This window comes from Lolium rigidum, chromosome 3 (assembly GCF_022539505.1).
Source record: "Lolium rigidum isolate FL_2022 chromosome 3, APGP_CSIRO_Lrig_0.1, whole genome shotgun sequence".
In the NCBI taxonomy this organism is placed as follows: Eukaryota; Viridiplantae; Streptophyta; class Magnoliopsida; order Poales; family Poaceae; genus Lolium; species Lolium rigidum.
In genome coordinates, this window is record NC_061510.1 from 46292998 (window position 1) to 46319998 (window position 27001).

General features: G+C 45.0%; 1 pseudogene; it reads left to right on the top strand.

Annotated features, from left to right (window-relative positions):
• Window positions 1-761: 761 nt before the first annotated feature.
• LOC124701533 lies at window positions 762-11989 on the top strand (annotated as a pseudogene).
• The last annotated feature ends 15012 nt before the right edge of the window (window positions 11990-27001 follow it).

Consider the following 27001-nt stretch of genomic DNA (forward strand, 5'->3'; position numbering starts at 1 on the left):
TTCTCAGCCGTAGAAACCGGTACCCTTGCACTTGAGCAAGTTCCTGCCACGGCCATGGACGGCGGCTTGTCCTTGGCTCCGCATGGGTAACTTTCTACCAAACCGGACACATGAGATGTATAGCGTGTTTTGGCAAATGACCACTAGATTTAGCAGAATGCCAAACTTTTTGTATTAGGCTGCACGGTGTGTTTTGGTAAATGCACCACAAAAATATAGTGGTACTGGGTAAAGACACGTTTTAGTGGTGTGTTTTGGCAAAGGACTGAAAATAATAGTGTTCCTGGGTCAATTTTCGCATATACATGTGACGGGATCACCATTATCTGGTTGGAAAAGAAAGGAAAGAGGAAATATTACACCACCAAAATTTGCTTCGCCTCCAAGTAGTTTGAGGAAGCATTAATCGAGGGCATGGTTCCAAAAGGAAAGCAGTAGAATTACATTTGGCATGAAAGTTTGCAAAGATTTGCGGTGGTGAGTGACGGACGGATGGTGGAGACAGACGGAGAGGGACAAGCGAGGAAGCAAGCCGATAGGAGAAAGAAAGCGGCGTGACACTGCACGCAGCGCACGACCCCGAACCCATCCTCTAGGCTCGTGTTAGGTGGTGGAGTAGAGAAATCCGATCGGAAATACACACAGAGTAGAGAGATCTCGGGGGTATTTTCCCATTTTTCTTCACAACAATCAGAGGAGGCAATATATTGGGTGTGACCCTCCCCGCACAGCGAGCGCTTCGCCCAAATCTCATTCCCCCGATGGGCCGAAAGAAGCGCAGCCCCCCACCAAACCCTACTCCACCGCCGCCCCCGGACGGGGACGCCCCCGCCGGCGCCCTCGCCCATGCCTCGCCGGACCCCGCCGCCGTCCGCTCCGACTGCGACAAGGCCCTCGCCTTCCTCCAGCGGGGCAACCACCCCAAGGCGCTGCGCCTCACCAAGGACGCCCTCGCGCGCCACGCCCAGGGATCCTCGCCGCCGCCGCTCCTCCTCCGCGCCCACGCCACCGTCCACGCCCGCGCCGCCGCCCTCATCACCGACCCGCAGGCCCGCGCGCGCCACCACAGGTCCGCCCTCGACGCCGCCCGCCGCGCCGTCGACCTCGCGCCCCACTCCCTCGACCTCGCCCACTTCCGCGCCCTCCTCCTCTACGAGGCCGCCAACGACAACCGCGCCTACGAGGAGGTCATCGCCGAGTGCGAGCGCGGCCTCAGGATCGACCCCCCCTCCCACCCGTCCCACCCGGACGAGACCTTCTCCTTCCGCCTCCCCCCGCCCGACCCCGACCAGCTCCGCGCCGAGCTCCGCAGCCTGATCCAGAAGGCCAACCTCGCATCCATCTCCACCTGGGTCAAGACCCTCGGCGGCTCCGGGGACGAGAAGCTCGGCTTCTTCCGCATCAACGACGACCCGCTCGAGCTCCCGCTCCTCCCCGCCGCGCCCGCCCCGCGACGCCCCAACGAGCTCAAGAAGGCCACCAAGACCGCCGACGAGCGACGCAAGGAAATCGAGGTGCAGGTCGCCGCACTCAGGCTCCTCGAGCAGCAGCAGCACCAGCACAACAACAACAACAATGCTGCCGCCGCCTCCTCTTCCTCCTCAAACGGAGGACATGACGACGCTCCCTCCTCATCCTCCCACTCAAATGGACACCGTGCCGCCGATCGCAGAAAGGGAGGAGGCTCATCCTCCAAAAAGGCAACAGCAGCCACCACCGCACGCATGGAGCAGGCGCGAGCCTTCTGGCCAGCTATGCCGCTAGATCAGAGGCTGGCCTTCCTAAAAACCAGCATTTCCGACCTCAAGCTCTACTACCAGAACCACAAGGACAAGGAGGTTGCCAGCCTGGCGCCCGACGTGATCAACGAGCTGGCGCAGTTCGCCACCGACAGCGGGAGCTGGGAGTTCTGGCTCTGCGGCCTCTGCGAGGAGCGCTACACGTACGCCGCGCACACGCCGCGCGATCATATCGGCCGACTCTCGGATCACCGCCAGGCTATGGTCCCGCAAGAGATCGACGCTGATTGGGCGGCCATGCTCACTGGTTCCACCTGGAGGCCGCTGGATGCTGCCGCGGCGCTCAAAGCGCTCGAGGAAGAGCAAGCCGACAACGCTTGTGGGGGCCCGGACAGGGACAAGGATTCCATGTCGTCCGATAACTGGAGCACCAAGGACAAATCCGACACGTCCGAGTCCTCCGCCTCGCCACACAACGAGGAGTGCGATACTTTTGGGGTGGCCATCAGGGAAGGCTCCCACCGCAAGTGGCCGCTGGCCGATGATGATGAAAGAGCCAAGATTCTCGACAGGATCCATTCGCTGTTCCAAATCCTCGTCAAGCACAGAAATATCTCTGTCACCCATCTGGATAAAGTGATACGCTTCGCGGTAGATGAACTGAGAGGGCTGCCTTCCGGGTCGTTGCTGTTTAACCACCCTATTGATGAATCGCCGCTCTGCATCTGCTTCTTGGAGGCCTCCTCGCTGAAAAAGGTCCACAAGTTCTTGCAGGACCTAATGCACTCGTGTGGACTCAATAGGTTCTCAGACAAGGATGGGGAACTTGGCGATGGAGACCGTTTCCCCCAAAATCACGTTATCCATGACACTGTTACGCTAGACTCTGATTCATCAGCACTCATCCTTGATGCCCGGCTATTTGGTGCCAAGTCTGGTCCTGAGAATGTTGATACCGATGAATTCCTCTCCTGGTTGTATGCTGTATCTTCTCCAATTGGAGAGCATCTATCCGAGTGGAACTCTATGCTTGTTGATCGCCCAAAGCAAGGGTGCCGGGTTATTGAAATGCTCGAGAAGGAGTTCTCTGCCTTGCAGAACTGGTGTGATCAGAAGCATGACCAGTTGATCTATGAGGAGGGCGTGGTTGCTGTGGATAATATTGTACTCGAGGAGCAAAGGCGAAGAGAATGTGTGGGGCGGTATTCATACCTTGGATATGAGGAGCTCCTCAGGAACCGCCAGGACGAGTTGCTGGAGAGCAAAGGCTGCCGCCCTGAGTTTGATGCAATCTCAAATGTCTTGAAGGAAGTTCGCAACTCACACTATGGGTATGACGAAGGTTTTTCTGGGATGACCTCGCGCCCATATGACTTTGATGGGGTAATAGATGATTGGAGGTTGCAGGACTTTGTACATCCTAGTGATTCAGTGGTGCAGAATGTTGTTTCCAAGATGAAGGAACGAGTAAATATCGAGGTCAGTTCTTCCAGCATTTCATTTTTCTTCGTAAACTATTATATAATCTTCATAATATGCAATACCAGTTTCTCATCTTTTTAAGTTCTCCATGTGCAGCTTTGCAAGATAGACGCTAAAATTCTGCGAAGTGAAGCTGTGTTGCGGCAACTGGAACTCAAGTTCAAATGTGCTGCTCTCATTGATTTTCAAACAATTCTCTTGCCCCTCCTCAAATCCTTTTTGCGAGTTCGTATACTACCTGCCCCCCTGTACACTTGATTGTTTTAATGCTTTGTGATCTTCTTCATCTCTTAATTATGGTAATGGTTTGGTGATCTAGAGTCGCTTGGAAGAGCTCGTGAACAAGGAGGCTACAGAGCGTTCTGATGCTGCAAGAGACGCCTTTCTGGCTGAACTTGCTAAAGATGCTGAGAAGAATGCAAACCAAGGGGGTGACAAAAAACTATCTCACGAGAAGTCAAAAGACAAAAAGAAAATGAAGGATTCTCGGAGATCTAAGGATCCGAAGGTAGTTATGCATTTGAGTATGATCATATTCTGTACCCTTCTTGTCCACAATTGAATTTATTGTCTCACTACATTACTTTCTAGGATTTGAGCTGGAGCGATCAATACATTGTTCGCCAGGACAGTGTGGATGAGGAAACGTCGGAACAATCGTAAGTAATTCTTGTGCTCTCCATGTTCTGATAGTTACACATTCTTCACTTGACGACATGTTCCAAGGGACACCAGACACATATACTCAAGTTACTTATTCTTAACATAACATTAGTACCATGCACCTTATGTGCTCTTTTGTCTGGTGCTGTTTCTTTTTTTTTTTTTTTGGTTTGCAGTAGTTACTCAGCGGTGTCAAGTTCAAATCCATGTCATCTTGCTGATATTTGAGTATATAACAATAACAAGTTGTATGCATAATTTACTATATGAAGGATTAGTTGCAGATTGAATTACCTAGCTCTGTTTGAACTTTGAATTATTTTGTTTCTGTTGGTTCCCTTGTGGAGTTAAGCTGACAATTAAGTAATTATAACTAGTCATGAGGAAAGTTTTGAACTTGTTGAAGAAAACCATGGTATGTTCATTGGAAGGCGGGATAGCTTTCTTAGAGACCTCAAGTCTTGCTCCTATTGTTACCATACATCCTTTGGGCATGGCAGGAAGGGTATCTCACAAACTTTCTTTTATTAGGCATGCTGAACCATATAAACCCCTCACCCAATGTTCGTGCATTGTTTCCTATATTGTTCTGTAGTTCGTCATTCAATATGGCAGAATCCTTTCATTATCACTTTTAGAGCCATTCTGGCATGCCAGCGGTCAGGGCCGGCCCTGCCATGTCAGGGGGCCGGTGCAAAACAAAAAAGGGCCCCTAGCAATGGAGATGGTTTCTGAACTTTGATTTAATAGAAATTTAATTATTTAATATTTTCATGCCCACTCGCTGCATTATCGCCTTTGCCTAAATTTTTATGACCACTAGCATTGTTATTCACATCTGAATTTTTATTGGGCTGTTCAATAATTGCTAGAGCTTTCATGAGAATGACTAGCATAAGTTGCATTTGTCCTAATAAATTTATCTATGGCACCCTTTTGGATTCAATTAGCTCATCTACTCGATTTCTCTTTGATCACTTTTCATAACCAGACATAAACTTTCTGGATAGCATCTTGGCACTACACAAGATGAGTTAGGACTTGCAACTAAAAGTTGAAACAAATGCACCTAGAGTCAGGATGATGCTGGACTCGCCATTGCCGTCGCCGGCTTGCCCTACCAGTCTACCACCGGGCTGGCCCCTTGCTGCTGACCGGCGGGCGCTGCACCCGCTGCTCCGGCCGCCGGCCCCTGCCCTGCTGCATGCGGCTGCTGATTCCCCTCCCTTTTTTTCTTTTCTTCAACCTTTTTTCTTGCTCAAGCAGTTGAGGATTGGGGAATTAGTAAAGAGAAGTGAAGAAACTAATGTAAAAGAATATATAGAAGAGGATTGTACTCAGCGTTGCAAATCTTGGAGGGATTTATTGTAAATCAATGAATATGATCTCCTTTTCCATTAATTCCTCCAAACGTTTAGGAATCTGGACGAGCAAGATCCGCCCTATCGTCAATGCCTCGGCGGTGATTGGGGTCGGGAAACCGAAAAGTGAACTGGGAGGGGAGGGGAGAAGACGATGACTGCTGGACTGAGTCAATACGGTCGGTGGTCTTCTTTTCTTGAGCGATGCGTGCGTACAGGCTAACACAAGGCAATGCTCCCAAACATGAAACATGGGCTGATCTTTATTGGACTTTTTTCTTTCCAAACGTGAATTGAACCTGCACCTGTACTAGTTAACATACCTGGGTGGGGGCCCCTCGCGATTGGAGGCCCAGTGCGGCCGCACCGATTGCACTGGCTCAGCGCCGGGCCTGCCAGCGGTTCCAAAAGAAACTATCTGATCCTTTTTAGTATGCTCAGCGCCTCAGCATGACTAATAATAGAAGAAATAGGATCATGGTTTCTTATCAACATCATCAGGTTTCTTTTGGCTTAGAAATGTTTGTACGTCTTTAATTTCTTTGATCATGTTAAACTTGCAGTCAGACTCTTGTTGATTGTGATGACTTCGACGACAAACTTCCAGTGAGCGATGAGTACTCAAATGAACAAGAGGAAGAACTTAGGCATAGAGTACAACTTGAAGCAGAGGAAAGAAAACTGGAGGAAACTTTGGAGTACCAAAGACGGATAGAGGAGCAGGCAAAGCAGAAGCATCTTGCAGAACAGTCTAGAAGTACTTCAGCAGCTTCTGCTATTGGGGCAACTGGTTATCCAACTGATGTAAATTCAAGCATGGATCAGGATAACCATCAAAGTGCACCCGATAACTTCTCACCTGCTTATCTTGAAGGCATAAAATTTGGTGATTTTCGCTTTCCTGAAGTTCCTTTGGGGGAAAAAGATTCTAGTTCCAAATCTGGTGCTGTAGACCTGCCACAAAAGGCTGATAACGATCACAGGGAAAATCTTAATGGATTACGCTCTCCTGGAGCGCATGCATTAACTGGCAGCAATGACCTCACTAAGCCAGCATTGAAAATGAACGGAGTTGGGAAATATGCACAAAATACGAAACTTTCATCTAATCCTGTCGTCCAAAGGTCTAAGAGCGGCACTAGCCAGGCACATAAGAAAAACATCCAAGGTATTTGATCATGTCCTGTCCAAATTGTTCCTGTTCAATTTCCTATGCAACTGCACTGCAAACATTATATATTTATTGTTTCTTGTGTGCCAGGTTCTGTTCATGATGGTGATGATAATGCGTCTAGTCGACAAAATGGTACACCAGCTTCAAGATGGAGCAGTTCTGGTAAAGTAGCTGACTTTTACAAGAATACCAATCAGGATGGTCTGCTACCTGTGCCATCTTTGGATGATCCATGGAACGTCAACAAAGCTGAGAAAGGTATATGTATGTCAATTTTGTTCTTGAGTTGTATCCATAGAACCTGATCTTGGCTGTTCTGTGTAAACTTGGTGGATCAAAACGTTTACATATTACGCTAGCTTATTATAGTGACATCCGTGCACTGGTTCTTCTAACTGTACTACCCTTCTGTGTTTTTTCCTATACGTGAATGTCATGCAGTACTGGAGTACTTATCATCTATTAGTCAAACTAATTGGTAGAATTTTTTGTTGCTCTACCATGAGAAATTTGGTCCTGAGTACAGCCAAACGTTTTTGAAGTCTTAAAACAGATTGAAGCACCGCTTGCACATAATTGACATCATTAAGGCACATACAATTGTTGGTCAGATGGTCTTTTTTTCATGCATTTAGAGAAGACACAAAACAGGTTGTACAATGGATTATCTCTTATTTTTTTGTCTAGTGATTAATGTTTGTATGCTCCTTTTAAAATTAAATTAGAAAACATGTGACTAAGAGAAGACATATCTTACAATGAAGAAAAAAACTGTATCTTTTTTAGGAAGAGATCATCTCTTAGCTAAGGGAAAGCAAACCTCCCTTTTTGTTTTCTCTTCCAACTCGGGAAATCTTTCGTGGTTGTACATGCCCTTAGAGCATGACCACACATGTCTTCCTTGCCCCTTATCATCCACCCCAGTTCATAGAAGCTTGTCATTTTTTAGCCAGCAGTGCCCGACTGCAGTTATGACCAGAAGTTGCTGACTTTCTGCTGGAATAAAACCGGATAATAAAAGTTAATAGTATTTTGAAAGTATTGTTTGAGAGAAATTAATTCATCATATTGATTTGTCCAATCTTAATATCTAAAACAATATTGATCGTAAATGTTTGTAATCTTGAGTGCCCATAACCTGAACCACCATTCTCTTGCTAACCGGAGGGAGCAATAGTTATTGATGTATGCGTCCTGTACCAAGCCACATGTATTACGTCATGCCCATGCGTTATATCATGTAAATTCCCTGAAATACAAGCTTCTTATATGCATAGTATGCCATATATTTCATCACGATCTGTGAGTTGAACATATTTAGACCTGTTCCTCTCATATGCAGCTGACAGGGGTGCAATCTCACCAGCAATTGTATGTATGGAGGATGATTCTGACAAAAGGTTTGAAGAAGACCTCAGAAAAGCTGTGCACCAAAGCCTTGGTACATCAATACAGTTCCTTATCTGCTGCTATACTTTTCTTTCCAAACTCTTTTCGGCCTTGAACTTCTGTTATTACTTCTATTCGACAAGTGAACACCATTAATAACTCCTCTACTTGTTTTTAAATTGTCGCATATGTGCGCACTTGTGCAGTTGTGGTTTTTTTATACTGAACATTCTGTTGTTGTATCAACTGTTCAATTTGAGTTGGAGCTTTTGTATGTTGATGTCCTATTTCCATGGAAGAACAGTTTTGACTTTATCGCCGACGAAACTTAGATGGTTTGGGTGAATGCAGAATGTAGGTTTGAAATGTTAAGCTTTAAGGCAACTAACTTAGTAAATTGCCTGTAGTTTACTTGCGCTGTCTCATCTAAGGATATGTAGTCTGTTAGGACTTTGGAGTGTATGCCTTTTTGTCCTTTTCCTATTTCTTCACGCCTTCACCATCATTGTAGATTTATAGACTGTTGGTATTGCTTCAATACTGTTTCAGTCTTACCGTGTTCTGTTAATGGCTATATTATTTATATCTCTGTCATGTTGGTCATTTTAATTCTCCTTTAAGCTTATAGTTCTTTTACTGCTGATGCAGCAGGCACTTCAAATGGGAAGGAAGTACATGGGGCTGGCCTTAAGAATGCTGCTGGTGAATACAATTGCTTCTTGAATGTGATTATCCAGGTAAATGTCCAGACTTGTGAAGCTTATGCATCTTTTGCTTTGTTTTTGACATAATGTTCCTCTGTGCAGTCACTATGGCACTTGAGTCAGTTTCGACACAAGTTCCTTAAAACATCATCACTGCATAAGCACATTGAAGATCCTTGTGCGGTGTGTGCATTGTATGACATTTTCGTTGACTTGAGCAAAGCATCTGAAGGGCAAGGAGAAGCTGTCGCACCTACTTCTTTGAGGATTGCTCTGAGCAAATCCTACCCGAACAACAGGTTTTTCCAGGAGGTATATTTTTGTCTGATGGTTTAGGGGCGTTAGTCACATTTCTACACCATTTGATTAGCCAAATGCTCACTTGACTTCTACCATTTGGCTGCAGGGACAAATGAATGATGCATCTGAGGTGTTGGGGGTGATCTTTGAATGCTTGCATAAGTCGTACACCTCTCAAGCTGACTGCCATGTTAAATCTCATGAGAGAAATTCTATCGGCTCATGGGACTGTGCAAGCAATTTTTGCATTGCTCATTGCCTTTTGGAATGGACATTTATGAACGAATGATCTGTCACAGTTGTGGATTAGAGTCTAGACGACTTAAATATACCTCATTCTTCCACAATATCAATGCTAGTTCACTTCGAACTGCAAAGGTAAATTGTTCTCCCTGGGTTGAATCTCATTTATGTATTACTATGCTCTCCCATCTGTTAGAATGTGTCCAGGTTACATCCCTCGACTCTTTCTGAGTTCAATGCTAAAGAACTCCTAACCATGTACCTTAGGTCTTCCATGCATCATTCCCTGCAAATAATGTCCTGAGTAACTGTGGCATTGAGTTGCTGGCAGTGGGCTCACGCTCAAGACATTAGAGAACGCCCTCTGTATTAATCTGGACACATTCACCCCATGGGTAGCATGGTGGGTAGCTATTTAGATTGAACAAAAGAGTTGGGCGAACTCTAGCCTTCCACAAAGGTTGGGATTTGGTGGCTATGTTAAGTGATGTCATACCAACAAGAATCCCTGCCAGTATGTAAGACTAAAACTATGATTTGCTCGAGGTACTCAATTTGAGATATTCGATACATGGAAGCCTAAAAGTAAATGGTTGTAGTGTTTGGGACAAAAATTGAACTCAAGATAGAGACGAGGGGTCAGGGGCTATACTGGGCCTTATCTTTCTTCTGTGGTTTCTGATATGCATTAATCAGGAGTTTTGTTCGTTCCGTTCTACAGATGATGTGTCCAGATCCATTTGGTGATCTTTTGAAGACTGTGATAATGAATGATCAGCTAGCTTGTGATCCTGATGTTGGCGGCTGTGGAAAACCAAATCATATACAACACATTCTTTCTAGCTCCCCTCATGTTTTTACAGTTGGTAAGCTTCTTTCTCTAGGATACATATTCACATATAAAACATATACTTACATAGTACAATTATTCATTTTTAGCGCATGATTTCTAAAAGATGATTTTTAAAATGCATTTGTGTAGTAGTGCAAGATCACCTGCTTCACTCTTTTAAGTTTACCATCTTCAGTAAACGAATTTCTACTAATCTGCTTCTTGATCCTCTACACTTGCTGTTAAATTTTGTGGGTGTGTGCATGTTGGCAATAGCTTGCATGTTTGTTGTTTAATGGGATTATGTATTGACTTGGATTTCTCGTTACCCATCAATTCTTTTTGTGTAGTGTTGGGATGGCAGAACAACAAAGAGAGTGTTGATGACATATCTGCAACTTTGGCTGGTATTTCGACCGAGATAGACATTAGCATTTTCTACTGTGGTGTAGATCAAGGAACCAAACATTCTCTGGTGTCAGTGGTATGGCTACAAAGACCCTTTTTGTTCTCTCAACTTTCTAATGGAGATCTGATGTTACTGTTAGTTTCTGATTTTTTAAGCATGCAGTAAATATGTTCATAACGTGTGTCACGTAGTGTAAAAATATGTACAGTATCTTCTCGAGGGTTTCTCTTTTATTTGTACGAGGTACTACAGCATGGACTTGTTATAATAATACGGAGTAGTACATTCATCCTGTTTGGGTTGCTAAATATTTATCCACAGAGCCTCCTGTATCATATGTGAATGTGCTAGTATTTCCTATTACTGTGTTTGTGCTTGATCAACTCCAGTGGTATTTTTGAGATCCTGGTAGGGTGGGAAGTAGGTATCACTGTAGCTGCATTGGGAAGATACTGTGTGTACAGTAGAGCAAGCAGCGGCAGCATATTTTCTGTTGGGAATTCCCTTCTATTGCAGTTGATGCAGTGAACTTAGTAGCAGTTGAGTAGCTATAAATATGCTGCTGCTACTGCTACAAAACTCATATTCTACAAATCAGTGACTATGAATCACATGAATTAGTTAGCTGTCAGTGTTATCGTCTTACATTAGAAGGGAACAGAGGTAGTATTTGTTTAAACTTGTTGTTATGCGTGTAGTGATAGTGTATGTGCTTTCTGAGTTAGACTTTGAACTGAAACTGTAACTTGCTTGATCATCTCTAAACCATGTACGTGCAGGGGCATCCAAGTGTAGCTGCATTACTTTTCATTCTACATTTGCATGCTGTAATAAATCCGGTAATGCATTAGTATCGAAGCCAGGCAGTTAAAGCATCTGATACAAGTTTTCTTTTGATATTTCTTGTGCATGCAGGTTTGCTACTATGGGCAGCATTATCATTGCTTTGCTTTCGAGGATGAGCATTGGGTCATGTATGATGACCAGACTGTTAAGGTACCCAGATATAACTACTGCCTGAAGTAAACTCTATTCTGTTTTATCTATCCTACCCACTAAAAAGAACCTTGTTTGTGCAGGTTATTGGTGGCTGGGCTGATGTGATCACTATGTGTGAGAAAGGTCATTTACAACCTCAAGTGCTCTTCTTTGAAGCTGCAAATTAATTTTCTTCAAAGTTCAAGGGTGCTGTGCCGTGGCGTGGTTAACATGTGTTATGAGATATAGGGTTTTTTCCTGGTGACTGAAGAGTAGAGATAGGAATACAAAAATTCGTTTTGAGCTCATGGGGGATGATAATGTGGGGATGATTCAGCAGTTGCACTGGCCTGTCGGTTTTGTCGAGCCTCGCCTTAAAATAAATGGTCGTCTGAGCATATAACTAGAAGGAGAAGAAGTGGTGGTGATGTTTTCTTTTTGAAACTTGGATACATAGCCTGACCCTTATATCCTATCTGTCGGTACTATTTTGCTGTGGAGGACTTCAGGTGGGATAACTCTGTTCGATCATGTGCTGCCCCTGAGAAATTATTTATCAGTATTGCACTACTGCTGAATTGCGTAGGAAGCTTATCTATATATACAGTTAGTTTTTCATCAAGGTGACCGGAAGAAGTTATTTACAAGTGTTGTATTGTGACCGTTGGGAGATGTCAATGGAGAAAGGATGAATATTATGCTGAAAGTCTTTAGTTTTTTTTTTCATTGGTAGTTCTTTTAAAAATCCTTTTATCATATGGAGGTGTTGTCCACACTGAAAAATTCGTTATCTCACCTGGTCTTCGGTTGCTGCTAATTTTGGCAGAGGTGGTGGAGTATTTAGCTTAGCGTACATTTTCTCAAGCAGGCTGCCTCTAGTATATAAATTCACCATGTCAGGAAGATGGTGCACATTAGATAACTATGCCAGTGGAGATATTCACTGCAATGAAAATCTTCAGATTGGCGCATTGCTGAACTGCATGTTCACATCCTTGCCACTGGGTCTTGGCAACTGCAACAAATATTTTCTTTGCTATGGTATCAATGTATCCCATTCAGTACATCTGTCACTGCTGGAAGGCTGTTCCATTTCCACGTCCATATTTGTCTATACGAACTGGTGGAGAGCCAGTTTAACGGCTATGGTGGTGGATTAGACCGGGATCGGGGACTGTATTGGCAGCAAGGTACAACGCGGATGGTGGATGGAAGTAAGGATGGCAATTTTATCCATGGATTCGGGTATCCAAGGATATCCGACCCAATGGGCACGGGTACGGTGGGCTGATTATACCCACGGATTTCATGGGGTGGATATCCAATAACTCATGGGACATGCATGGATAGAGGTTTTGCCCCATGGATATCCAATAGATATCCAGCTGACATGACAGTCCCACATGTCAGTGAGACATAGGATTTTACCTAGGCCTAGCTGCCATTCCCTTGAGGCCAAAATCACCAAAGGCCCGCTAAGTTACGTAACCCATGATTACCACTACATTCATGGCCTCCCCCTCTGAGGGAGGGCTTGGTCGGCGGTCCTCCTTCCACCCCTCCGGCAGTCCAGCTCTGCTCCGCCTAGGAGACGGACCGACGGGCAGTGGGTTTGCTCTCATTCCATCTCCCTTCCTCTTCTTCCTATTCATTGCTCACATAATTATTGATGGAATGTTACAGAAATATTGTTAAAATGCTAATAAAGTGGTGTTGTTACGCTCTAATATGTTATGTTTATGTACATAGTGCGTAAACACATGGATATCCATGGATATCTGGATATCCGGTGGATTTGGATTTGGAGCGACAACTATGCCCATGGATAGTTTCGTGGACGGGGCAGAGCGAGGTTGGTGAATTTCGGCATGGATCTGGTTTTGACATATCCGTTCAAACCCGCTCCATTGCCATCCTTAGATGGAAGGGTGACACCAGAGGCAGTAATACCCATAGCTGACCGCCAGCATCAACGTATACTCCTTGGTACGCGGGTTGGCCGCTCACCGGATGGGCACACCCTTCAGCCAAAGAAACATAAGCAAGAGTGAGCATAATCATAATAGTATTAAAATTGTAGGCATCACACCATCGTGAGATTTGAGTTTAACTAACTATGCTTCCCAATAGCAACATTGGCAGCAACAATCTACAATAAGCATTGGTTAAACCATCGCCTATTCGGAGATTTTAAGGGTTACTAAACCCCAATTGCGTTGCTGTTGAACTCAGTGACAAAAAAAAAAAAAAAAAAACTAAGGTCTGTCAATGTTATTTACCTGATTCTGATGAGGTAGAATTGGGCTGAATAGCCGGCCACAGGGTTGGGTGCTGGTAGTTGCCGTAGGTGTTGTTTGGGTGGGCGCCATCAGCATACCCATAGAAACACCCATTGTGGTAGTAGCCACTGTTCCAAACATTTTGCCGTGGTGGTTGTAAATGCATAGTTAAACTTTTGGTTCATGGAGATGGGCAAAATGGGCCAACGGGCATCGGAAATTGAGATGATTATTATAGCATACCAGATTGTTTGGAGTAATACTGCTGTCCGATGGAAGATGATAATTCTGAGATCCATTTGGTGCACCTTCTGTGACTTCCTTGGCACGTGTGCTGAAGCAAATAACAAGAAAGCAAGAAAGATGTCAGATTTCATCAGGTAGAATAAGAAGTGACGAAGTTAGCTATTTGTACAGTTGCTTTTAGGTCATTCTGTTTGGAGGTTCAGGGCGAAAACATAATCAAAGAAATTTACCTTGGAGCTGCATTCAGATACTCGGGGAATTCACATGCGAGGACACTTTGTTTGAATAAACGGGCTCTCTCGGATGAAACTGGTACGACCACTTCCATCGTCTTGTTTCGAAGGTTGACACCGACCATCCACGCGTTCTTATCGTGAAGTTCCACGTCCTTCGACATCAGGTAAACGACATCGTCGCCGTCCATGGCCAAGACCGGGAAAGCCGAATACATATTCCGCAGTGTCGATCTCCCAGCTTTAGCATCCCACAGTCGTGGGAGCAACACACAATGATCAGGGTTGTCAACCAACACCTCGTCGATATCAACAATGTGCCCCTTGCGCCGGTAGTCCCAGGAAGCATGCCTATAGCATGACCGGAGCTTCCAGCCATCGTCCACAAGATAAGGTTCCACGGGGTTGCCACCATCGTCGTCGTGGAAGAGCAACTCTGAGTCGTAGATGATGTCGACCCACCATTGCAGCAGTCGACGTCCCGTACCGGCCGCGGGTCACCTTGCCGTTTCGGGTTGGGGTCGAGTATGGGGATGGGAATCAAGCTCAGTACGTCCGCGCCAGAGGTCGACCCAGCCGACGACGCCTCCTCCGAGGTCAATCACCTTGTCGATAGAAGGACTGGGCAGGTCCTCTTGAAAGACCCGACCGGGAGGTATCTGTAACTGTAATGGCGTGGTGGTCCACCCGCCGGTCTTAGAGGAGAAGACGTAGAGCTTGTAGGTGGAACGGGGCCTCGTCATGCAGAGGTCGGCGAGGAGGAACGACTCACCGTCGTCATCGTCGAACGGCATGACGCAGACGTTGGGGTGGGGCGAGTTTATGGTGATTGCGGGAGTATTCGGGATCGGGGTGAGTGAAGGAGGATTGCCACGTCCGGCCTTGTAGACGAAGAACTCGGTGTGTGGCTGGAGTTTCTCTGTGGCCCGACGGTGAAAGGCGACACGCAGGAGGACGAGGTTCTTGGAAGAGGAGAGGACCTGGGGCTCCATCAAAAAGTCTGCGAGCTGGAAGTCAGGGCCGTGGACACAGAAGTAGGAGATGCCTGGCGGGTCTGCGAGGCAGAAGGTGACCTTGACAGTGCGGCCGGTGCTGGTGATGGCCTCGGCAGTGGTGTCATTGTCCTCGGTGACAAAGTAGGCATTCGTGTCTAGGAGAGCCCAGGGCGCGTAGCGATCGGTGGCACGGTCGATGTACAGCGGGAGGGTCGAAGGATTCCTCCATGGTTGCTGGTGGTCAGCGCTCGTCGGAAGATCAAAGGCTGTTTGAATTCGCCGATAGGATCGATCACATCAAATAGTCACAGACACACAAACACAACAATTTGTAGCGAGCAGCGGCGGCAACATCAGAGCGGCAGCCGCGACATCAAAGCGGCGGCGCGCGTGGAGTCTCTATGGGATACTGTGGGATACTGGGATGCGATGGGAGAAACGATGGAATGTGCAGCCTCGCGTGACCTACCCTGTGGCTCCCTCTCTTCACAGGCCAGAAATCAGCCCAATACCCTTTCGGCCTTCTCTGATTTTGCAAAAAAAAAAAAAGACGCGAGCTAACGGGCTGGCCCGAGCCGAGCCTGGCGAGCCAAAAGCTCGCAGCGGTCCAGAAAAATGGGCTCGGCTCGGCCTGGTTTTTTCACGGGCCAAGCCCAACTCGGGCCGAGCCGCAAAAAGCTCGGGCCGAGCCAAAAACTCGGCCCGTACGTCCAGCCTTACGTACAATACTAGCTTAGAGCAACTCTAGCACATCCCTTAAATCTTGAAACGTTATCTCACGATTAAGAGGCATGGTAACGCGAGCTGTTCCTTTTTACAGTTTCCCTCTAGGGGATCCGATCGGTGCCGCCACGCGGAAAACGTGAATTGTAAACATCCAATATGAGAGTTACAATTTCGACAGTAAAAAATCACGGCATCACATAGTTTGACAACATAGTTTGCAAATAAAATGATCCAAAATAAACGCAAAATATGTTTTTTTATGCACTCATCAACCAACAAGACATAGAAGGAAGCTCAAGCAAGACCATCGTCGCCAGTAGCACCTCCACTGACACCGCCAGTCGTCGTAGCCGAAGAACCATCTCCTTCACCTCCACCTCTAGTCGCATAGCCGAAGAAGCAACACGGGCTTGCTTCCTCCTCGAAATAATCTCAAGCCTCCTCATATCTCACCATTCTCTAGTGAACTCATCCATGGTGGAAGGATCCATCATCATTGTCCTATTCTCCTCGGCAATAAGATCATTCAACGCCTTCTTCTCCTCAAGTGCTAGCTTTCTCTCTTCGAACTCACAAATTGCTTGCCACCTTGCTTACTTCATCTCATTCTTCTTGTCAGTCATGATAGCCTTGGCTTCCAAAGTCTTGAGTGTCATGCTTTCCTTTGACTTCACGAACTCATCGATCTTGGAAGCCAAGTTTTCCGATTCAGCTTCAAGCTTGATCCTCTCTTTTTTCCTTCTTGTTTCCTTCCGGCTTCCCCTTGTTCCTAGCTCCTTCTTCATCAGTTTCATCATCCAAAATAAGCAAGGCTTCTGAACGGATCGTAGCGAACAAGAGGAGGGGGGTGAATGGCGCTACGACAAGTTTTAGTCTTTTTCAAGTTTTATGCAACGGAAGGTAAAGGTGTGACTTTTAGCAATGGGGGTGATCCTACAATGATGCTAGAGCATGTGCAACAAGTAAAGGAATCAACAAGATAACAAAAGTAAGGAGCGAGACAACCGGGGGGCGCGAGGCGTGTCGAGGTTTGTTTCCCGCAGTTCCCTCCACTAAAGGAGGTACATACGCGTTGAGGAGGTGCTAGTCTCACACAAGAGACTAGGCGGCCACACCACGAAGGAAGGCCTCACCCTCTTCCTCGAGAGAACTCCACGGGTGCTCTCCTCTTCCACTAAGGCAGGTCGGCGGTGATTCCTTCCAAGTTGGGCCGAGCTCCACACACACAGATGCTCCCAACACCCTATGGACCTAGTACATCACCAATCTAGACTCCATAGCACATCTCCAATGCTCCACCATAGGAACTCTTCCAATGCTCCACCAAGAAACTCTCCAAGGCTCCACCAAAGGAACTCCCCAATGCTCCACCAAGGGAACTCTTCTCCAAGATCCACCAAAGGAACCCTACCACCAAGATCCACTAAGGAATAGCTAGTATTTGTGAAATATCTCTTGGTAGAACTATAGATCGGGGTCTCCTCCACCTATCCTCAAAATTAGGGCAAGATTGGTTGGAGGGGGAAGGAGATCCTCAAGGATTAAGCTCAGCAACAATGGAGGAGAGAGAAGGGGAAGAGATGAAATCGGGTGGGGAAGAAGGGGCCCTTAAATAGGCTCCTCCAAATCCAACCGTTATGTCCAGATTTGGCCTAAGTGGTACTACTCGCTTTGGGGTAAGCGGTACTACCGCTCCGAGTTCAAATCCGATCCGAGATCGGTCAAAGGACACGGAGCGGTACTACCGCCCGAGGTACCGCTCGTGGTACCGCAATAGGGTCCAGACCTTCCGGATCCCGAGAGCGGTACCGTGGCGGTACCGGAGCGGTATGACCGTAACACGTTACGGTACCTCAAGCGGTACCTGAGCGCACTGAGCGGTACTACCGCTCCGAGTACTGCGGGGGTACCGCAGCGTGTTTCGAGAGACGGATCGGTGCGGACTCAGAGCGGTACCGACGGTGGTACCAGTAGGGGTAGCGGTACTACCGCTACTGGTACCGGTAGTACCGGCCTGGCTAAATCTGGTTTTCTTCCCTTTTTCTCTCCAACTTTGTTACCTCGCTAAACACACACAAAACCAGAAAACCTATCAACTACGCTTCAGTCTTCCGATCTTGGCGCGTCCGGCGAGGTCACCGTGTACTTGCAAATCTAACAATGACACTCAAGGCACACGGTGAGATTACTCAAGTGTTGTCATCAAACACACAAAACTTGGGATATGAATTTTGCTCTTACAATCTCCCCCTTTTTGGTGTTTGATGACAACACAAGAGTTGACAATAACATATGATATTATGATGAGATCATTAGATTTGCAAAAACTCGACGGAGCTCCCCTACACATGTGCATATCATGAATATGTATTTGAATACAAATACACATGTTATAGAGACATCACTCCCCCTAGTTTTTACAAACCAAGCACATATGCAACATAGATAGATGACATGTTCAAGAGGCATATGCACAATATGGAGGCAACATGAGATCATATCCGGATATTTGGGTGAAGTTATCATACCATAGCCTTGAGAATACCCAAACTCACAATAGGATGCCTCCATAGGGTTGTTGATGTAGCCATAAGACAAGATAAGCAACTAGAACCAAACGGCTACAAACAACAAAGGTCTCCATCCACCTAGGAACTTCTCCCCCTTTGGCATCGGAACACCAAAAAGGAGGGTGACGAAACTAGAGAGATGGAGAAAAAGAACATACAACCAAGCTTGCAAAAATCACGAGAAAACAAGCTTGATAGAGGTTCTTAAAACACGAAGAAGAAAGCAAAGAAGAAAGACAAAACAAGGTCAAGAAGAACCGAAAAACCCTCAAGGAGGGGTGTTGGTGGCCGAAGCCCCCATGTAAGAGTATAGTAGTTGTGAGGTTGCGTAGATGTATCTAGGACTCACGGACTACAACTCAACATGAAGCTCATAAGTCACTTAATTGACAAATAGCAAATGTTTTGGATTTCTTTATGCATTATGGGGGAGTGATAGCTCAATGGATTTAAACCGCACTCCCCCTATGTCCATGCGTGTCTTTCATCTAGATATGACGAGTAAGATTGGTATGTGCGCACGACGGTCAAGCAAAGTTCGACTGGATCAATGATATTTAGCTCATGCCTCAACTCAATAAAGCGCTTCTCATCCAAGGGCTTCGTGAAGATGTCCGCCAATTGCTCCTTGGTGCCAATATAGGATAGTACAATATCTCCGCGAGCAATGTGGTCCCGGATGAAGTGGTTCCGTATCTCAATGTGCTTCGTCTTGCCATGAAGAACCGGATTGTAGGCGATCTTGATTGCGCTCTCATTGTCGCACAAAAGAGGCACCTTGCTATACTCGAGTCCATAATCCCACAAGGTTTGCCTCATCCATAAGATTTGAGCACAACTACTCGCCGCGACAATATACTCGGCTTCCGCGGTGGAGACGGAGACACAATTTTGCTTCTTCGAGGACCAACACACCAAAGATCTTCCAAGAAAGTGACATGCTCCGGAGGTAGACTTCCTATCAATCTTGTCGCCCGCCCAATCGGAGTCGGTGAAACCAACCAATGCAAAGTCCGTGTCCCTTGGGTACCATAGTCCGAAGTGTGGGGTATCAACTAAATATCGAAAGATCCTCTTGACCGCCACAAGGTGGCTTTCCTTCGGACTTGCTTGAAACCGTGCACACATACCAACGCTCAACATTATATCCGGGCGAGAGGCACAAAGGTAGAGAAGCGAACCTATCATCGAACGGTAGAGCTTGGTATCCACCGCCTTGCCGCCCTCGTCAAGAGTGAGTTGACACTTGAGTTGCATCGGAGTTCCAATCCCCTTGGCATCCTTCATGTCAAAGCGCTTGAGCATGTCTTGAAGGTACTTTGCTTGATTGATGAAGGTGCCTTGTCGCATTTGCTTGATCTCGAACCCAAGAAAGTACTTGAGTTCACCCATCATTGACATCTCAAACCTATTTGTCATCAACATAGCAAACTCATCGTTGAATTTTGTGTTAGTAGAGCCAAATATGATGTCATCTACATAGAGTTGGCATACGAAAAGCTCCCCATTGACCTTCTTAGTAAAAAGAGTGGGATCGATTTTCCCCACTTGGAAACCACGGTCTTCAAGCAACTCCTTGAGATGCTCATACCAAGCTCTAGGAGCTTGTTTGAGACCATATAGGGCCTTTTTGAGCTTGAAGACATGGTCCGGATGTAGGATAACGTTGCATAGAAAACAAAAAATTTCCTACCGCGAACACGCAATCCAAGCCAAGATGCAATCTAGAAGACGGTAGCAACGAGGGGATGATCGAGACTCACCCTTGAAGATTTCCAAAGCCTACAAGATGAGGCTCTTGTTGCTGCGGTAGACGTTCACTTGCCGCTTGCAAAAGCGCGTAGAAGATCTTGATCACGGTGTCACGATCGGGCAGCACCTCCGTACTTGGTCACACGTTCGGTGTTGATGAAGTCGACGTACACCTCCCCGTTCCAGCGGGCAGCGGAAGTAGTATCTCCTCTTGAATCCGGCAGCACGACGGCGTGGTGGTGGTGGTGGTGGAGAACTCTGGCGGAGCTTCGCTAAGCGCGCGGGGGTGTTGGAGGAGAGAGGGGGCGGCTAGGGTTTGGGAGGGGGGCGCCGGCCACTAGGGGTGCGACCACCTTGGTGGTATCTGGGGTGGCCGGCCCCCTCCCCTTGGCCCCTCATTATATAGGTGGAAGCCCCAAGTGTTGGACTACAAGTCTTCGAATAAGACCCGAACCCAAAACCTTCCATGTGGTAGGAAACCTACCCAAGGTGGGAATCCCACTTGGGGTGGGATTCCCCCTTCCATGTGGGGGTTGGCCGGCCCCCATGGTGGAGTCCACAGGTGGACTCCCCCTTCTAGGGTTGGCCGGCCATGGGGAGGTGGAGTCCCTCCCGGACTCCTCCTTCCTTAGTGATTTCTTCCGGACTTTTCTAGAACCTTCTAGAACCTTCCGTAGAATCTTCCGGATCATTTTAAATCTTATAAAATGACTTCCTATATATGAATCTTATTCTCCGGACCATTCCGGAACTCCTCGTGATGTCCGGGATCTCATCCGGGACTCCGAACAAATATTCGAACTCTATTCCATATTCAAGTTCTACCATTTCAACATCAAACCTTAAGTGTGTCACCCTACGGTTCGCGAACTATGTGGACATGGTTGAGTATTCTCTCCGACCAATAACCAATAGCGGGATCCGGAGATCCATAATGGCTCCCACATATTCAACGATGACTTTAGTGATCGAATGAACCATTCACATACGATACCAATTCCCTTTGTCACACGATATTTTACTTGTCCGAGGTTTGATCATCGGTATCACTCTATACCTTGTTCAACCTCGTCTCCTGACAAGTACTCTTTACTCGTATCGTGGTATGTGGTCTTTTATGAACTTATTCATATGCTTGCAAGACATTAGACGACATTCCACCGAGAGGGCCCAGAGTATATCTATCCGTCATCGGGATGGACAAATCCCACTGTTGATCCATATGCCTCAACTCATACTTTCCGGATACTTAATCCCACCTTTATAACCACCCATTTACGCAGTGGCGTTTGATGTAATCAAAGTACCTTTCCGGTATAAGTGATTTACATGATCTCATGGTCATAAGGACTAGGTAACTATGTATCGAAAGCTTATAGAAAATAACTTAATGACGTGATCTTATGCTACGCTTAATTGGGTGTGTCCATTACATCATTCATATAATGATATAACCTTGTTATTAATAACATCCAATGTTCATGATTATGAAACTAATCATCCATTAATCAACAAGCTAGTTAAGAGGCATACTAGGGACTCTTTTTTGTTTACATATCACACATGTATCAATGTTTCGGTTAATACAATTATAGCATGGTATATAAACATTTATCATAAACATAAAGATATATAATAACCACTTTTATTATTGCCTCTTGGGCATATCTCCAACAGTCTCCCACTTCCACTAGAGTCAATAATCTAGTTTACATTTTTAAAGATATAACACCTTGGTCTTCCGGTGCTTTATCATGTTTTGCTCATGGGAGAGGTTTTAGTCAACGGATCTGACATGCTCAGAACCGTATGTATTTTGTAATTCATTTGCGTCTCAACGCATCACTCATTTCCAAATGAGTCGGCATTAAATATGTTTGGTCTTCTGGTGGAACCTTAATTCCACGGTCTGAAATATGTAACTAATATTGTCACACACAATATAGCTTCAAAGTTCTGATTCTGTCGGAACTACACCAAATTCTCAAAGAACCTCTTGACTTTAACATCCTTTGTTATTGTCAAAACAATGACATACTCTGCCTTCTTTTGTAGAATCCGTCACAATATTTAGAACTCTTCTAAATCTAGCATAGACAACTTCTATCTCATTGTACTACCTTTTAAACAACACTTAGCCTAATTGAGATTGAAATTTATTTTTATATGCGACCAAACTAATATCGGTGCAACACATTACATCGATTTGTTTGTCATTACACCATATAAAATTATATATATATATATCCTTGGATCTTCTAAAGTACTCAAGGATATTCCTACCGTTTGTCCAATAATCATCACATGAATTATTCTGGTATATGCTCCTAACTCTTTAGAGCACAGGACATCTGATTTTGTACATATTCTTCGTGATCTAAAATCACTTATGTGTTTTTACTCATCGGGTGTCAAATACACTCAAGTCTTGTTAAACCTTCACATGAAAAAAACACCTTCTTAATATTTCTATATTGAACTAGTTCAATATCCATTCTATGTACTTTGACTTAAACTTATTATGTATTCCAATCTATCTTCATAGATCTTGACACTAAATATGTTTCAGTCCATATTCTTTCATTGAAGTTAATTTCTCAATGAAAACTTTTTAATCAAGTATATAATTACATCATTTATAACCAACTATATGTCATCTACATAAAGTATTATAAATATGTCTCAGCGCTCCCACTTAATTTCTTGCAAATGCAAGCCTCTTCATCGTCTCTGATGAAATCAAAAACTCTTTGATTATTTCATCTGGTGAAGATTCCAACTCCGTGATACTCACTTCATCCAATTGAAGTTTGTATACCTATCTAGTATTCCATGGCCAGCAAAACTCTTGGTTATATCTTGTATACACCTTTACGGATGAAGCTCGGTGATCACATGGGTACGTGAGCACGCGCCCAGAAATCGACACGTGTCTAACAGTGTTAGGTTTGTCCGTTAGGTGATCACTCGCTCTGACCGACTGGGTCTGCTTTTGCCTTATCTCTCGTCTTTGTCCTACAATCCCACCGAACCATCTTCTTCCCCACTCGTCCCATCTAGACCGAGCGGCGCGCTTCTGCATGCCACCCACCCGAGCGGCCCGCCTTTCCTGACCATCCACCTAACAGCGCGACCTCCGCCCTCGCTCGTCGCCGGCGTTGTCATCGTTCAGCTGCGGCACGGCCGCGCCAAGAGATCTCCGTGGCAGGGTTAGCTCGCACGGGCGTTATCCCCAATAGCGAAGAACCATGCTGGGGGAGCAGTTCTTCATGCCCCTCGTCGGCAGGGATGCCATATGCGGCGGCTCCCTCGCGCGGGCCTCGATGCTAGTCCGGTCCAGCACAGACGTTCTCAATTTCCAATCTATCCCGAATCCTTGATTCCCTCCTTTGATTCGTGCAGTTTTGTCCCAGGAAAAATAGGACCGATTTTGCCTCTAGTACTTCTATTTTGGGTAGCTGATTTATATGGAAGTCTGTCCTAATTTACCGAAATACTTTGGGATGGGGTGCGCGGATTGGGACGCTGATGTTGCCAATTTGGCCATTTTCTGAGCCGATTTAAACGCGTCCCCGAAGCTGGCCTACACGCAACTCGTTGTTTATCCCCTTTTCCATCTCCAAATCAGGAGAGAGAGAGAGAGGGGCGAATCGGAAGGGAAGATGTGTGCAAGGACGGAGGTTGGGGCGAATCGGAAGGGAAGATGCGTGCAAGGACGCCAGTCGGCGCACCAGGTCACGGCGGCGCCGCTCCCAGGCCTCGTCCCGCCCATCAGCCCCGCCACACCCCTCATCTTCCCGCCGCCCAGCAGGTGGTGGTGGCGCTGGAAGCCCTTCGCCTTGGCGCCACCGCCGGCCTCCCCCCAGCGACGCGGCGTAGGGGGTGGGACTGGTTGGGAGAGAGAGGCGGCCCAATTCGAGTCCACGACCGACTCTGCGCCCATCCAAACCAACACAGCGAAGCAGCTCGTCTCCCATGACACAAAGCGAAGCAGCCCGGATGCTTCGTTTTTTTATTCTCTCCATGAGCAGATCCCACTCGCATGCAATCAGTATACCAGGAAATAAAGTAGAATAGGCGCGGTGGAGTGCGGCCAGCCAACAGTAGATTCACGTCGTTTGCCCGCCGTGAGCCAGAAACGGAATCTCAAAGTTGATCCAATGATTGCTAGACCGTGCGCACGTACCCATGTGAACACCGAATTCACTCTCTACACCTTTAATACACATTTTTGATAAGTAATGTATTTTGCCATCCTACTAACATATCCCATAAAAGAAATATGTAGTGATTACTAGAATAATCCACATAGACTATAAGCATTGCTACGGAAGATCTAATCTTGTCGTAGTCAACTATTTGAACTTTGTCGTAAACAACTTTTCGACAAGTCGAGCTTCTTCAAGGATATTTCATCCAAGTCCATCAATTTTATAGATCTATTTACTTTCAAAAAGTATTCATCTATCTTGGATTTCATGGCGTATAGCCATTTTAACGGAGTCAGGGCCCATCATAACTTCTTTGTTTGTAGTTGGTTTATCATTGTTCAAAATCAATCCTTTGTCCACAAATCATTTATTTTATCACAAAGTAAACCATACCTACAATGTTCAATATGTACTTCGATCTTCATGGCTAAAACACTTTGTAGTCATGAGAGCCATGATCGTCGTGGCAGCTTCCGGAACCAATTCTGATGCTGCGCTACTCTGATCATTATGCTCAGGTTCATAAACCTTATGAAATTATATTGTCCTCCCACTCAAAAACTTCGCTAGAAACGATTTCTTGGAAATATGAAACATTGACAAACACTTTTGTCTTTGTCTCCATAGTGGAAAGAATTCCCAATCAATTCTCCGGGATAACCAACAAAGACATTCATCCAATTTTGGTTGTAAACTTATTTACTTATGCTATGCATGCCAAAAATTAAGAAAGGACTATTAGGGTTCATACCCATTCCATAACTCGTATGTTGTCATTTCAACGGATCATGATGATGCTCTATTTAGTGTAAAAGCGGTAGTCACTAAAGCATAATCCACAAAAATATAATGGCATCAATATTTTATCTCATCATTGATCCAACAAGGTTTGGATATATCTCTTGGATACTTCATCATCACTATGATACTCCAAGAAATGTGAGTTGTAGAACAATTTCATAACTCTCTTAGATGTTCGCTAAAAAATCGTAATTCAAATATTTCTACCATGATCCAATCATAAATATTTGATTTTTCTATTATGATGATTTCCACTTCATGCTGAAATTTATTTGAATCCATTCAAATGTTTCAAACTTCTTCCTTATTGAATATATCCACAAATATGTACTCAATTCATTGTTGAAAGTTTTCATGAAGTAGAAGAATCTCCCGCACACAACTATGCCCAGTGAACCATATACATCATCATGTCTTTTTCCACTAAGTTAGTTGTCCATTCAACTCTTGGCCTATGAACGGTATTTCAGTCATTACTTTTAGAAAAGATTTTGCAAGCGCCAAATGATTCAAAAATCAAATGACTCCAAAAATCCATTTGCATGGAGTTCCTTCATGCGTTCCTTTCTAACATGACCTAAATGGCGGTTCCACAAATAAGTGGAATTCAAATCATTTGCCTTATGGCATTTTAGCGTCAGTATTATGTGTGTGTGTTTCACCATTAAGATTTATAATAACTTATCCATCGTACATGGAGTAATGTCATAATTTGAACAACTCATTGTTTTTATTTGACCAGAGCAAAATAACAATTTATTAAGCTCTTTATTATAAATTCTAAGGGCTAGGTAGAATGCCAACGACAAACATAATAACACTTTATTATGTTCCAGACGTGCATTATTACCATATTCCTTATCAGTCACTTAGGCCATAGTATTCTTGTATTGCGTTGTTTTTGTATGACACTTCATACCAACCAATATGGTACAAATACCCAAGAATTTTATTGTGTGACCTAACTAGGAATACAACCATAACATGTATATCATTTATATACACCTGAGCTAGACTTTCTAGTCTTTTCTTTTCTTTCTGCCAAAATATCTTTTGTAATTTCTCTTTTAGCTTTCCTCATTATTCAAAAAAACACTTCAACATCATTAACTTCTAGGTTTGTTGGTCAAATACCAATAACCTTGAGGTTCTTACTTTTGAAGTTGATCATCATATGACAAGTGTTCCAGATTTCACTATTAGTAACTTCGTAATATGATGAACAATTTCACTCATAATTTTTATCCATCATATCATGACGTCTTTCCGAGACCATGTCTGTACATGCTAGGCTCGTAAAATTTTAACCTTAGTATTCGTATGTGCAAATCTGGCTTGCACCCGTTGTATGCACACGTAGAATCTATCACACCCGATCATCATGTGATGCTTCGATACGACGAGTCTTAGCAATGGTGCATACTAAGGATGATAACTTCATGGATATGCGAATATCGTTAGTGCCCCAATAGTTGGAGGATTGTGACGCCTGGCGTCTTCAACCTTCATACATTCCCATAAAACTTATGAGTTTATGCAGTCTCACCTAATTATTTTCTATCATCTTGCAATAAGGTCTTAGATATCACATATATCTCATACCTTGATTATTTCTGAAAACTAAATTTTCAGCTCCTTACTTTTCAAACAAATTTGAACTTCAAGTTTGACGGAGACAAGATAACTTTAGGTACTAATTGAAACCATAGCTCTTTGAATCAACAATGTGAGGTTTACTAAAAGTTTGCAATAGGACTTAATCAATTCTTGATTCTTTAACAATACGGTACCAATCCGTAAAGTTTCTTATCAGATTTTAACAGAATTTCTATCTCAATTACAAGACTAGCGCATAGTAGTAAACGGATGCCAATACTACAAAAATAATTCAAAATACTACTCAGACTATGTTTA